The sequence below is a fragment of the Stegostoma tigrinum genome, chromosome 2, assembly GCF_030684315.1.
Source record: "Stegostoma tigrinum isolate sSteTig4 chromosome 2, sSteTig4.hap1, whole genome shotgun sequence".
NCBI lineage: Eukaryota > Metazoa > Chordata > Chondrichthyes > Orectolobiformes > Stegostomatidae > Stegostoma > Stegostoma tigrinum.
The window spans coordinates 162982056-162994325 of record NC_081355.1 but is presented as its reverse complement, the minus strand read 5'-3'; the positions used below and the strand labels follow the sequence as shown (position 1 = coordinate 162994325).

Here is a 12270-nt window from a genome sequence, read left to right as displayed (position 1 = left end):
GTTTGTCTTATCGAAAAGGCAGGGAGGTGGGCAGAGGTGGCAGGGTTGCCTTGTTAGTTAAGAATGAAATTAAATCTATGGCACTGAATGACATAGGGTCAGAGGATGCGGAGTCTGTGTGGGTGGAGTTGAGGAACCACAAAGGCAAAAAAACCATAATGGGAGTTATGTACAGACCTCCGAACAGTGACCAGGACCAGGGGCGCAAGATGCACCGGGAAATAGATGGGGCATGTCAGAAAGGCAAGGTCACGGTGATCATGGGGGACTTCAATATGCAGGTGGACTGGGTGAATAATGTTGCCGGTGGATCCAAAGAAAGGGAATTCATGGAATGTTTGCAGGATGGCTTTTTGGAACAGCTGGTGATGGAGCCAATGAGGGAGCAGGCTATTCTGACTTAGTGCCATGTAATGAGCCAGATTTTATAAAAGATCTTAAAGTAAGGGAACACGTAGGAGGCAGCGATCATAAAATGGTAGAGTTCAGTCTGCAGTTTGAAAGAGAGAAGGCAAAATCGGATGTAATGGTGTTACAGTTAAATAAAGGTAATTACAGGGGCACGAGAGAGGAACTGACGAAAATCGACTGGAAGCGGAGCCCAGCGGGGAAGACAGTAGAGCAACAATGGCAGTAGTTTCTGGCCGTAACTGAGGACACAGTACAGATGTTCATCCCAAAGAAAAGAAAGATTATCCGGGGGTGGATTAGACAGCCATGGCTGACAAAGGAAGCCAGGAAATGTATCAAAGAAAAAGAGACAGCCTATAAAGTGGCCAAGAGCACTGGGAAATCAGAAGATTGGGAAGGCTACAAAAACAAACAGAGGATAACAAAGAGAGAAATAAGAAAGGAGAGGATCCAAATATGAAGGTAGGCTAGCCTACCAGAAATGATAGTAAAAGTTTCTTTCGCTATGTAAGAAACAAACGAGTGGCAAAAGTAGATATTGGGCCGCTCCAAATTGATGCTGGAAGGCTAGTGATGGGAGATAAGGAAATAGCTGAAGAACTTAATAAGTACTTTGCGTCAGTCATCTCAGTGGAAGACATGAGTAGTATCCCAACAATTAAGGAGAGTCAGGGGGCAGAGTTGAGTATGGTAGGCATTACAAAAGAGAAAGTGCTAAAAAAACTAGAAGGTCTAAAAATTGATAAATCTCCTGGCCCCGATAGGCTACATCCTAGAGTTCTGAGGGAGTTGGCTGAGGAAATAGCAGAGGCTTTGGTTGTGATCTTTCAAAAGTCACTGGAGTCTGGGAACGCCCCAGATGATTGGAAAATCGCTGTTGTAACCCCCTTGTTTAAGAAAGGATCAAGGCAAAAGATGGAAAGTTATAGGCCGATGAGCCTAACCTCGGTTGACGGTAAAATTCTAGAATCCATCGTTAAGGATGAGATTTCTAAATTCTTGGAAGTGCAGGGTCGGATTAGAACAAGTCAGCATGGATTTAGTAAGAGGAGGTCATGCCTGACAAACCTGTTAGAATTCTTTGAAGAGGTAGCACGTAGGTTAGACCAGGGAAATCCACTGGATGTTAGGTATCTAGACTTCCAAAAGGCCTTTGATAAGGTGCCTCACGGGAGGCTGCTGAGTAAGGTGAGGGCCGATTGTGTTTGAGGTGAGCTACTGGCTTGGATTGAGGATTGGCTGTCTGACAGAAGGCAGAGAATTGGGATAAAAGGCTCTTTTTTGGAATGGCAACCGGTGACAAGTGGTGTCCCGCAGCGTTCAGCGTTGGGGCCGCAGCTGTTCACTTTATATATTAATGATCTGGATGAAGGAACTAGGGGCATTCTGGCAAAGTTTGCCGATGATACCAAGATAGGTGGACAGGCAGGTAGTACTGAAGAGGTGGGGAGGCTGCAGAAAGATTCAGACAGTTTAGGAGAGTGGTCCAGGAAATGGCTGATGAAATTCAACATGAGCAAATGTGAGGTCTTGCACTTTGGAAAAAAGAATACAGGCATGGACTATTTTCTAAACGGTGAGAAAAATCATAAAAGCAAAAGTACAAATGGATCTGGGAGTGTTGGTCCAGGATTCTCTAAAGGTTAACTTGCAGGTAGAGTCCGTGATTAAGAAGGCGAATGTAATGTTGTCGTTTATCTCAAGAGGGCTGGAATATAAAAGCAGTGATGTGCTTCTGAGACTTTATAAAGCTGTAGTTAGGCCCGATTTAGAATACTGTGTCCAATTTTGGGCCCCACACCTCAGGAAGGACATACTGACGCTGGAGCGTGTCCAGCGGAGATTCACACGGATGATCCCTGGAATGCTAGGTTTAACGTACGATGAACAGCTGAGGATCCTGGGATTGTATTCATTAGAGTTCAGAAGGTTGAGGGGAGATCTAGTAGAAACTTACAAGATAATACATGGCTTAGAAAGGGTGGATGCTGGGAATTTGTTTCCCTTAGGCGGGGAGACTAGGACCCGTGGGCACAGCCCTAGAACTAGAGGGGGTAAATTTAAAACGGAAATGGGGAGACATTTCTTCAGCCAGAGAGTGGTGGCCCTGTGGAATTCATTGCCACGGAGCGCAGTGGAGGCCGGACGTTAAATGTCTTTCGGGCGGAGACTGATAAATTCTTGATCTCACAAGGAATTAAGGGCTACGGGGAGAGTGCAGGGAAGTGGAGTTGAAATGCCCATCAGCCATGATTAAATGGCGGAGTGGACTCTATGGGCCGAATGGCCTTACTTCCACTCCTATGTTTTATGGTCTTATGATCTTGATTGCAACCTCAAGTGACTGTTTGTACAGTTTGCACATTTTCCGTTCTGTGTGGGTTTCCACCGGGCGCTCAGGTTTCATTCGACAGTCCAAAGATTTGCGGTAAATTGGATTGATCATTGTCACAAATTGGATCGATCGTAAATTTGTCCATGGGTCCCAAGGGGTCTGCCGGCTAGGTGATTTAGCCATGAGGAGCTGGCAGTGGGTCTGGGTGGGCTGCTCTTCAGAGGGTAAGTGTGGACATGAGGAGCCAAATGGCCTCTTTCCACACTGTTGGGGTTCCCTGAACTATGATGTGCTTAGTTCCCTGGAGTGGTGCTTGACTGAGTGACTGTCCTGTTAGCTAAGTCACATAAAGTCTGCGTTTTTGAGCTTTATTTTCGTAAATCAAATTACTGATGGTCACGTTAATGACTATAAGTAACTTTAAATCACCGGACAGTCCAGGGTTGTTGCAGATTTACAGCGATCAGCTTGTCTCTATTGGGTGTGTTGCTATTTGGCCTGAAGACCTTTGTAGGAACACAGTAAACTTCAAGGGTTTGAGGGCTCGAAGGAAGGGTCACCGGACCCGAAACGTTAGCTCTGCTTTATCCTTCACTGATGCTGCCAGACCTGCTGAGCTTTTCCAGTGACTTTGTATTGTTCCTGATTTACAACATCCGCAATACTTCCGGTTTTTAAACCACAAATCATATCATATCCTGGCATTTTCTGTTGGAATGTCGGGCCCAACCTGCAGGATGTCTTTCATTGCGTGCTCTTTTCAGTGATTAAATTGGTAATGTCTCCAGTTGTTTCAGTGCTGATTCCGATTGATTGTTGTGAAAAAGCAGCTCACTCAACTACGTGCACGTTAAATTCAAAGAAACTGGTTGAAATAAAGGCTTTCATTAACAGGGGGATTGAGTTTAAGAGTCGTGCGATCTTGTTGCAGCTCTATAAAACTTTGGTTAGACCGCACTTGGAATACTGCTTCCAGTTCTGGTCGCCCTATTATAGGAAAGATGTGGATGCTTTGGAGAGGGTTCAGAGGAGGTTTACCAGGATGCCGCCTGGACTGGAGGGCTTATCTTATGAAGAGAGGTTGACTGAGCTCGGACTTTTTTCATTGGAGAAAAGGAGGAGGAGAGGGGACCTAATTGAGCTATACAAGATAATGAGAGGCATAGATAGAGTTGATAGCCAGAGACTATTTCCCAGGGCAGAAATGGCTAACACGAGGGGTCATAGTTTTAAGCTGGTTGGAGGAAAGTATAGAGGGGATGTCAGAGGCGAGTTCTTTACAGAGAGAGTTGTGAGAGCATGGAATGCGTTGCCAGCAGCAGTTGTGGAAGCAAGGTCATTGGGGTCATTTAAGAGACTGCTGGACATGCATATGGTCACAGAAATTTGAGGGTGCATACATGAGGATCAATGGTCGGCACAACATCGTGGGCTGAAGGGCCTGTTCTGTGCTGTACTGTTCTATGTTCTATGTTGTCACGATCAGGACATCGCACCAACATACTGCCCGAAATTGTGTTTGTGTCGGTTCGGCTTCTAGATTCCAATTAATTTCCAATTTGTTCCTGTAAAATTACCAACACTCGGCAATCGATTGGGATAACAGAAAGTAATTGTTTCTTGTCTTTACTGTACTGGATTCCTTGAATGACCGTTCGGAGACAATGTCACAGCCTCATAGCTAAAACCCTTCCTTGGAAAAGATTAAGAAAAGCCCATCTACGATCGGCAGACAAGAAATATCCTGAAATTCTTAATCGTTCTATTGATGCATGCCAGTACATTTCTGTTTGAATTCAGTGCTTTTGACATGGCAAAAGCTTGTGAAAAAGTGTCCCGACATGTTAATAGCCGGTGTTGCAAAGTTTCCAACAATAGTGCAAATTTCCTACGCGGGGCAGGAAGATGTAAAATTCAAACGAACAGAGATTTTGACAGCTGACTAACGTGGTTTTCCACTTCTGCTTAAACTGTTGTTCAACAGAATTTGCTTTTCTCATTTTCAATGCATCGTTTCATATGTGCACTGGCTTTAAAATTCATATCCTGCTGTTTCAATTTTCTCCTCTGTCAGACATTGCCCCCTATTGGATTCCTGTGCAATTTTAGGCATATCCCATTGGTGTCAGTGCTGCTGTCAAAGTCCGCCGTTGACCTCATATTGTTCAGCACCTTTTGTCAGTCCTTAGGTACAGGAGCGATCCATGTCCAAAGTCAGCAAAATGATATTCCCAGGTTTGGGCTGACAAGAGACAAGTGGCGTTCACAGCACACGCATGCCAGGCCTTGAACATCTCTGACAGGACAGAATCAAACTGTCAACCTCTGGAGTTCAATGGCGTCACCATCATTGAACCTCCGCAGACCCATCACTATCCCAGAGTTGCTGTTGATCAGAAGCTGAGGTGAACTCTGCTGGCCATGTAAGTACAATGGCTAAAAAAGCAGACTCATGAGCATATGCGGTAACACAGAGTGGAGCTGGAGGACCGCAGCAGACCAGGTAGCATCAGAAGGACAGGAAAGCTGACGTTTCAGGTCGGGACCCTTCTTCAGAAATCATATGCAACAGGCTTGAACTGATCTCAGAAACCAAGGTAAATCGACGCGCGAGAGAGGTCATATCCCTTGGGAACTGGGCTGACCAATCGCTTATCCCTTTGACTGTCAGCTCAGGCTACATGAAGGTGCTGGGTATATGGTTTGGAGTGGCCAGGGCGCGTGTGCTGAAAGTCGGTTGGAGGATATCGTCAAGTTGAGGCAGAAAGCAGACAGATGAGAGCACTGCCCCCCACCTCCATTGCATTTTAAAATTCATTCATGAGGGTGTCACTGACTAGGCCAACATTTATTGCCCGCCCCTAATTGCCCAGAGGGCAGTTAGGAGCCAACCACATTGCTTTGGGTCTGGAGTCACATGTAGGCCAGACCATAGTAAGCATGGCAGTTTCCTTCCCTAAAGGACATCAGTAAACCAGATGGGTTTTTCCTGACCATCGACAATGGAGTCATGGTCATCATTAGACTCTTAATTCCAGATTGTTATTGACTTCAAATTCCACCATCTGTCGTGGTGAGATTCAAACCTGGATCCCCAAAGCATTACCTGGCTCTCTGGATGAACAGTCCAGTGATATATTGCCTCCCCCAGGTTAAAATCTCAGGTACTCAGAGTGTCTTCGCGCATGCCGCAGGTCCGGCACATTCACAGGTTTAATCTGAGGTGAAAGTTGGAACGTGTCTGCGCCAGCGCCTTATATAAAGCTCTAGATAAGCGGATGAAGGACATATTCTCCTCTTAATGGCTGCTTTTGAGTGTGCCCGCTTCAAGCTGTGCGCAGGACCTCAATTCGCAAACACTAAGTTTCACAAGAAATTGAAATTCCGTCTCTTTTTGTAGGAGGGTGGCACAGTGGTTAACACTGCTGCCTTAGGGCCAAGGACCTTGGCTCGATTACGGCCTCGGGTGACCGTCTGTGTGGTTTAAAGTTTTAGCAAAAATTTGTCGGTCGCGTTGTGGATGAGGATGTTGATTTGCTCGCCGAGCTGGTTTGTCTTACGTTCAGACGTTTCATCACCATGCTAGGTAACATCCTCAGTGGATGAAGCGTTGTTGTTCTCCACCGCTGGGAATTTATGCTGACTGGTCCGTTACGGTGCCTGAGGTGTTTGCACATTCTCCCGTGTTTATGTGGGCTACTGCCAGGCGATGTTTTTTTCTCCCGTCAGTCCAAAGAAGCGCAGATGAGGTGGATTGGCCATTGTGTCTAGGGATGTGTAGGCTAGGTGGATGCAATGATGGTTACAGGGAGAGAGTGGGATGCTGTTCAGAGGGTCGTGGCAGAATCAGTTCGCTTAATTGGCTGCACTGCAGGGATTCCTGTCCAAGTGTCACATTTCAATGAGGTGGTGTCCTAGGCGTGAGCATCTTCGGCGAGTGGTTCGAACATGCAGTGCACTGCCTGAGAGGGTGCTGGAGGCAGATTGAATTGTGGCTTTCGTAAGAGAGTTAGGTAACGATCTGAAGAGAGAACATTTGCGGGAGGGCGAGCGGGAGTAGGGAAGTTGCTCGCGCAGAGAGCTGATGCAGGCACGGCAGGCTGGCTGTATCATTCATATCAAAAACGAAAGTGCTGCGGATGTTGTAAATCAGGAAACAGAACAGAAATTGCTGGAAGAGCTCAGCAGGCATGGCAGCATCTGTGAAGGAAAAAAACAATGAACGTTTCGGGTCCAGTGACCCTTTGTCAGAACTGGCTCTTTGATTGAATGTCTCATTCTATGCGTGCAGCTGTGCACAGTTGGTTGCTGCCTTATCACAGACGCCCTGCCAGACACGTGATAAGTGACGTTGGCTCAGTGCTGTTCCATCTGATTGGTGAAATACCAATGATCTACATGACTATGAAGCAGCGATTTACTGACAACGGCGGTGGGGGGGCCGGGAAGCAACTGCTGTTAAGCGATCTTGGCTGTAGTTAGAAATCCCGGAAGGACTGCGGGAATAGTGAACTGTCAGCAGTGAAGTACAAGTCTTTGAAAATAATCAAGCTGGTTGAAAAGACGGAGGACAAACAGGACTTGACGCAGTCCGCGGTGTTGTAGTTATCGCTTCTCGGCCTTTTGGCTAAGATCAAGTGTAGTATCTGTTCTTATCAGTTTAATATCTGATACGTCCCTTATCTGGGGACCATATATTAAATTGATTTTTGGAGCAGGGAGATGGAATAGGGGCTTGCTCCGTCCACTCCACGCATCGACCTGGTATTGCAGTACTTCCAGGAACGGTGCACCCCTCATTTGCAAGTCTAAAAACAGAATGTTATCTTCAGGTATACATATCACATCCAGGAGTGCTCCTCTCAGACTAATTGATACGTACGCCCCCCCCCCAGTCGGAAAGAGAGCGCGGTCAGCCGTCCTGCAGCAGCTTCTATTCCTACTGGCTATGTCCACGCCGCTCATTCTGGTGGAGGAGGAGGCCACCACCGAGTCAGGGCGGTGGAAAACCGTCACAGCAAATACCAGGAAAAGAAAGCCCCGTCAAGCCTTCGCACCGCGACAACGCAACAGAGGAGGAGGCAGCTGCAGGACGCCTACAGAAGCTCCTCCCAAGAAGAGGATTCTCAGAGGGAGGGCCGTCAAAGGAGGAGGATCAAGGTCACCAGGGAGAAGAAGGAGAGGAGCAGGCCGCCTGCCCGAAAGCCGTGGATGTCGGGTGCGCCCTGCCAACACTCAGCCCTCCAACGCCGGGTATCTGGAGGGTCGGTCCGCACCACGGCTCCGGGCGACTTGGAGCACCGAAGCTTCATGTCAGGAACAGGGAACAGCAGGACCCGCAGCCCGATGTTCCCAGTTGCGTCCTAAGCCCGGCGACTCCACACGGTGAACGTGACCCTGACAGTGACGTCAGCCCGGGGAGTGTCCAGGTGTTCGCCCGTACAGCGGGGTTGCAGGGACTGTCACAAGGACCGGAGCTTGGGGTGAATGGACTCGGACTAAGTACTGCGGTTACTGCTCGCAATCGGGGTACGAATCGCGAACGTTAACGTGCGGAGCGTCAAGTCTACAGCTCGATGTATCTCCACGTTGGCCTACCTGATCGACATTAAGGCAGACTCCCTGTTTCTGCAGCAGTGCTGGATACTGCACCTCGGCAGGTACGGGAAATGGTCGGGCGCCTGGACCCGTGGGCCTTCAGCCTGGTCGGGTGGGGGGTGGGGACGGATAACGACTGTCGCTCCTCGGGCCTGGCTATTTTGCTGCGGGGGTGCAACTTCACCATCTCCCAAGTTCAGGAGGTGGTGGGGTGGGGGGCGGGCGCCTCCTAGTGGCTGACGTCACCTGCAGGAACGCTCCCCTGAGGCTGATCAACGTGTACACCCCAGCGGTACGGAGTGAGCGGTTGGCCGTCCTGCAGCGGCTTCCACCCCTGCTGGCTGCGTCCAGGCCAGTCACCCTAGGCGGAGACTTCAACTGCGTCATCGATGCAGACGGAAGATCCGGCGTGGGACAGCGGGCAGGGGGAGTAAACTGGACGTCACGTCCAGATTCCTGATGGACACGGTGAAGGACGCCAAGCTGCTCGAAGTCTTCAGCACCCCTGCAGATGGAGCGCAGCGGAGATACACCTGGTCGCGGCCAGGCGGGTCTATCCGCTCAGGGATAGACTTCGTGTTTGTGTCGTGAGCGCTCTCGGTCAGGTCCACCGGCGTCGAGCCGGTGTTCTTCTCTGACCACCGCCTCCTGCTGGCCGACTGTCACTTACAGGACGACCGGCAGGCCGGCAAAGGGACGTGGAAGCTCAACACGACTCTGTCGACCCCAGGGAGCGTCGAGGAGCTCAAGAGGGAGTACGCCGGTTGGAGAACCGTGAAACCTCTCTTTGAGTCTCCGGGCGACTGGTGCGAGACGGTGAAGGAGAACGTCAAGAGGTCCTTTGTCCTCAAGGGTGTTCGGAAGGCGAGAGAGAGGCGGGGAAAGCTGTCGCGACTCCAGAAAAGATTGCAGGACCTGCTCCTTCTGCAATCGATGGGGGTCGATGTGACGGAGGACCTCCGCGAGGTGAGGGGCCAGCGAGCCTCGCTCTTCGCCGCGGAGGCCTCCCGGATAATCTTCCGGCCCAGGGTCCGCTCCGTGGAGCAGGACGAGACGTGCTCGCGTTTCTTCTTTCAGAAGGTGCACAAAGAGAGCTCTGTGCTTAGCCGGCTGAAGGAGGACGACGGCTCGGCGACGTTGTCTCGGCCCGACATTTTGAGGATCAGCAGATCCTTCTATGCCGGACTGTACGACACGAAGCCCACGGACAGCACGGCCTCCGAGTCGTTCCTGTCGTCTATCACGGAGGTCTCAGACGACGGCACGAGGGAGTGACTGGATCGGCCGATATCCCTGGACGAGCTGACCAGAGCCCTCAAGTCCTTGGAGAGGAATAAGACTCCCGGGAGCGACGGCTTACCGGTCGAGCTGTATTCCGCTCTGTGGGACCTGATCGGCCAGGACCTGCTGGAGGTGTACGACAGTGCACTTCGGGCAGGGGAAATGTGTAAGTCCATGAGGAAGGGCATCATCGCCCTCGTTTACAAGAAGAAACGGGGAGAGGGAAGAAATTAAGAATTGGCGTCCCGTTTCATTCTTGAACGTGGACTACAAAATCCTGGCCAAGGTCATTGCCAACCGGGTCAGGTCTGTCCTGGAGTCAGTGATTCACCCTGACCAAACCTGTGCTGTGCCGGGCGGGAAGATCGCTGAGAGCCTCGCGCTCATCAGGGACGCGATCGCCTACGTGCAGGACAGGAGGGTGGTCGTCAGCCTGGACCAGGAGAAAGCCTTCGACAGGGTCTCTCATGCTTACATGAGGGACGTCCTCTCCAAATTGGGGTTCGGGGAGGGCATCCGCAATTGGATCCGACTGCTCTACGCCAACATCGTTAGCGCAGTCTCGATCAACGGGTGGAAATCGGACAGTTTTCCCGTCAGATCTGGAGTCAGGCAGGGCTGCCCGCTCTCTCCTGCCTTGTTCGTGTGCTGTATGGAGCCCTTCGCCGCATCCATCAGGAAGGACGTGAGGCCTGCAGGTCAAGACCTCCCTGTACATGGACGACGTTGCCGTCTTCTGCGCCGATCGCCGGTCGGCGAGGAGGCTGTTTGACATCTGTGGCCAGATTGAACTGGCCTCGGGTGCTAAAGTCAATAGGGGCAAGAGCGAGGCCATGTTCTTCGGGAACTGGGACGACCGCTCCTTCATCCCCTTCACCGTCACGACAGACTACCTGAAGGTGCTGGGTGTTTGGTTCGGTGGAGCTGGGGCGTGCGCTAAGACTTGGGAGGAGCGTATCGCCAAACTGAGTTAGAAGCTGGGCAGGTGGACGCTCCGGTCCCCCTCCATCGCGGGTAAAACCCTGGTTGTCAGGTGCGAGGGGCTTTCGGTACTGTTGTATGTGGCGCAGGCCTGGCCTATTCCCCGGACCTGAGCCGCTGCGGTCACCCGGGCCATCTTCCTCTTCATTTGGGAGTCGAGGATGGACCGTGTCTGCAGGGACACTGTACAAAGACCTGGAAAACGGGGGAAAGGACGTGCCGAACGCCACCCTCGCCCTGATGGCTACCTTTGTGTGCGGCTGCGACAAGCTGTGCGTAGATCCTCAGTACGCAAACACCAAGTGCCACTACTTACTGAGGTTCTACCTGTCCCCGGTGTTGTGAAGTATGGGCCTGGCCTCGTTGCCGCGGAACATTCCGAGTAGTTGTGTCAGGTTTGTTTTCGGAGACCCTCACGGACTTGATGCAATAACAAGACACAGAGTGCAGCGTCTCGTAAGTAATTCTCTCCGAGCAGTGGACAGTCCCTGCTTCTTATACTTTGCTAAGTGCATAATACATAAAACAGTTCCACATCTCACAATGACATGATACATGAAACAACTACTACAACAGACAAAGACAGGATACAAAACGATTATTACTTCAAGAACATAAAAGACCAGGATATAGTATCTCTGATGAAGGGTCTAGGCCCGAAACGTCAGCTTTTGTGGTCCTGAGATGCTGCTGGGCCTGCTGTGTTCATCCAGCTCCACACTTTATTATCTTGGATTCTCCAGCATCTGCAGTTCGCATTATCACAGGATATAGTATCGATTGTTCGTGAAGTGACAGCCCACGACAGGGGGCGATTTCAAGTTGTTAACGTGACAGAATGTAATTTCAAGTTGCCGATGTGTCTGGCTTGAACAAGGTCAGTGCCCTGGCCCCTTTGTCAGAGACAGAAGTTAACTCCTTCAGGAGTCACACACCTTTACAAACGTTCCTCACTTAACCTTACTTGAAACAGTTTTCACATACCCCCTGTGCAGGAAGATAAAGATTTGCACAGTTTAGCTCCAATTCTATTCAGACAGGAAGCTGAAGGCAGTGTCTGCTTGCCGATGTGTAGGAAGATAAGGAGTTACAAAGTTTTACACCTAATTCTAGTTGGGCAGGAAGTTTTAAGGCTGTGTCTGCTTACCTATGTGTAGGCAGATAAAGCACATTAATTTATAGAAGTATAGAAATCAGTGGGATGCTATCCCCATAACATCTCATTCCCTCCTTTTATCATCTCATGATAACCTATATCGGGGCCGAGAAGGGAGCTGCCAGCTTGTCAAATGCAAATCTGCAGCACGGGTTCAGGCATGCCATAAATGTACAGCAGACAGCTATGATAACTACTAGAACTAACCCATGTAGCAGGTATGAGCCCCAAGAACCGCCCATAAGCCAACCTAACAAGGCCTCCCCAGTTCGGGGTCCCTGTCTGTACTGTTCCAACTGCCCCTGTATGGCTTGAATAGCCTGGATAATGTTATAGGACTCGCCGGTGACATGGGTGACACACTTGTCCCCTATAATAGTGCATACTCCTCCTTGCTGAGCCAGTTGATAGTCCACTGCGTGCCGGGTTTGCTGAGCACAGAGCCGAAGTTCGGCTAATTCTTGGTTGACTACCTCCAATGCCGTCATTGTGCCGTGTCCCAGGGCAG

General features: G+C 50.2%; 1 non-coding gene across 1 annotated transcript; it reads left to right on the top strand.

Annotated features, from left to right (window-relative positions):
- The first annotated feature begins 7353 nt into the window (after window positions 1-7353).
- LOC132207285 (U2 spliceosomal RNA) lies at window positions 7354-7544 on the top strand. The gene has a single exon (XR_009443420.1). It is a non-coding gene; the product is annotated as a U2 spliceosomal RNA (small nuclear RNA).
- The last annotated feature ends 4726 nt before the right edge of the window (window positions 7545-12270 follow it).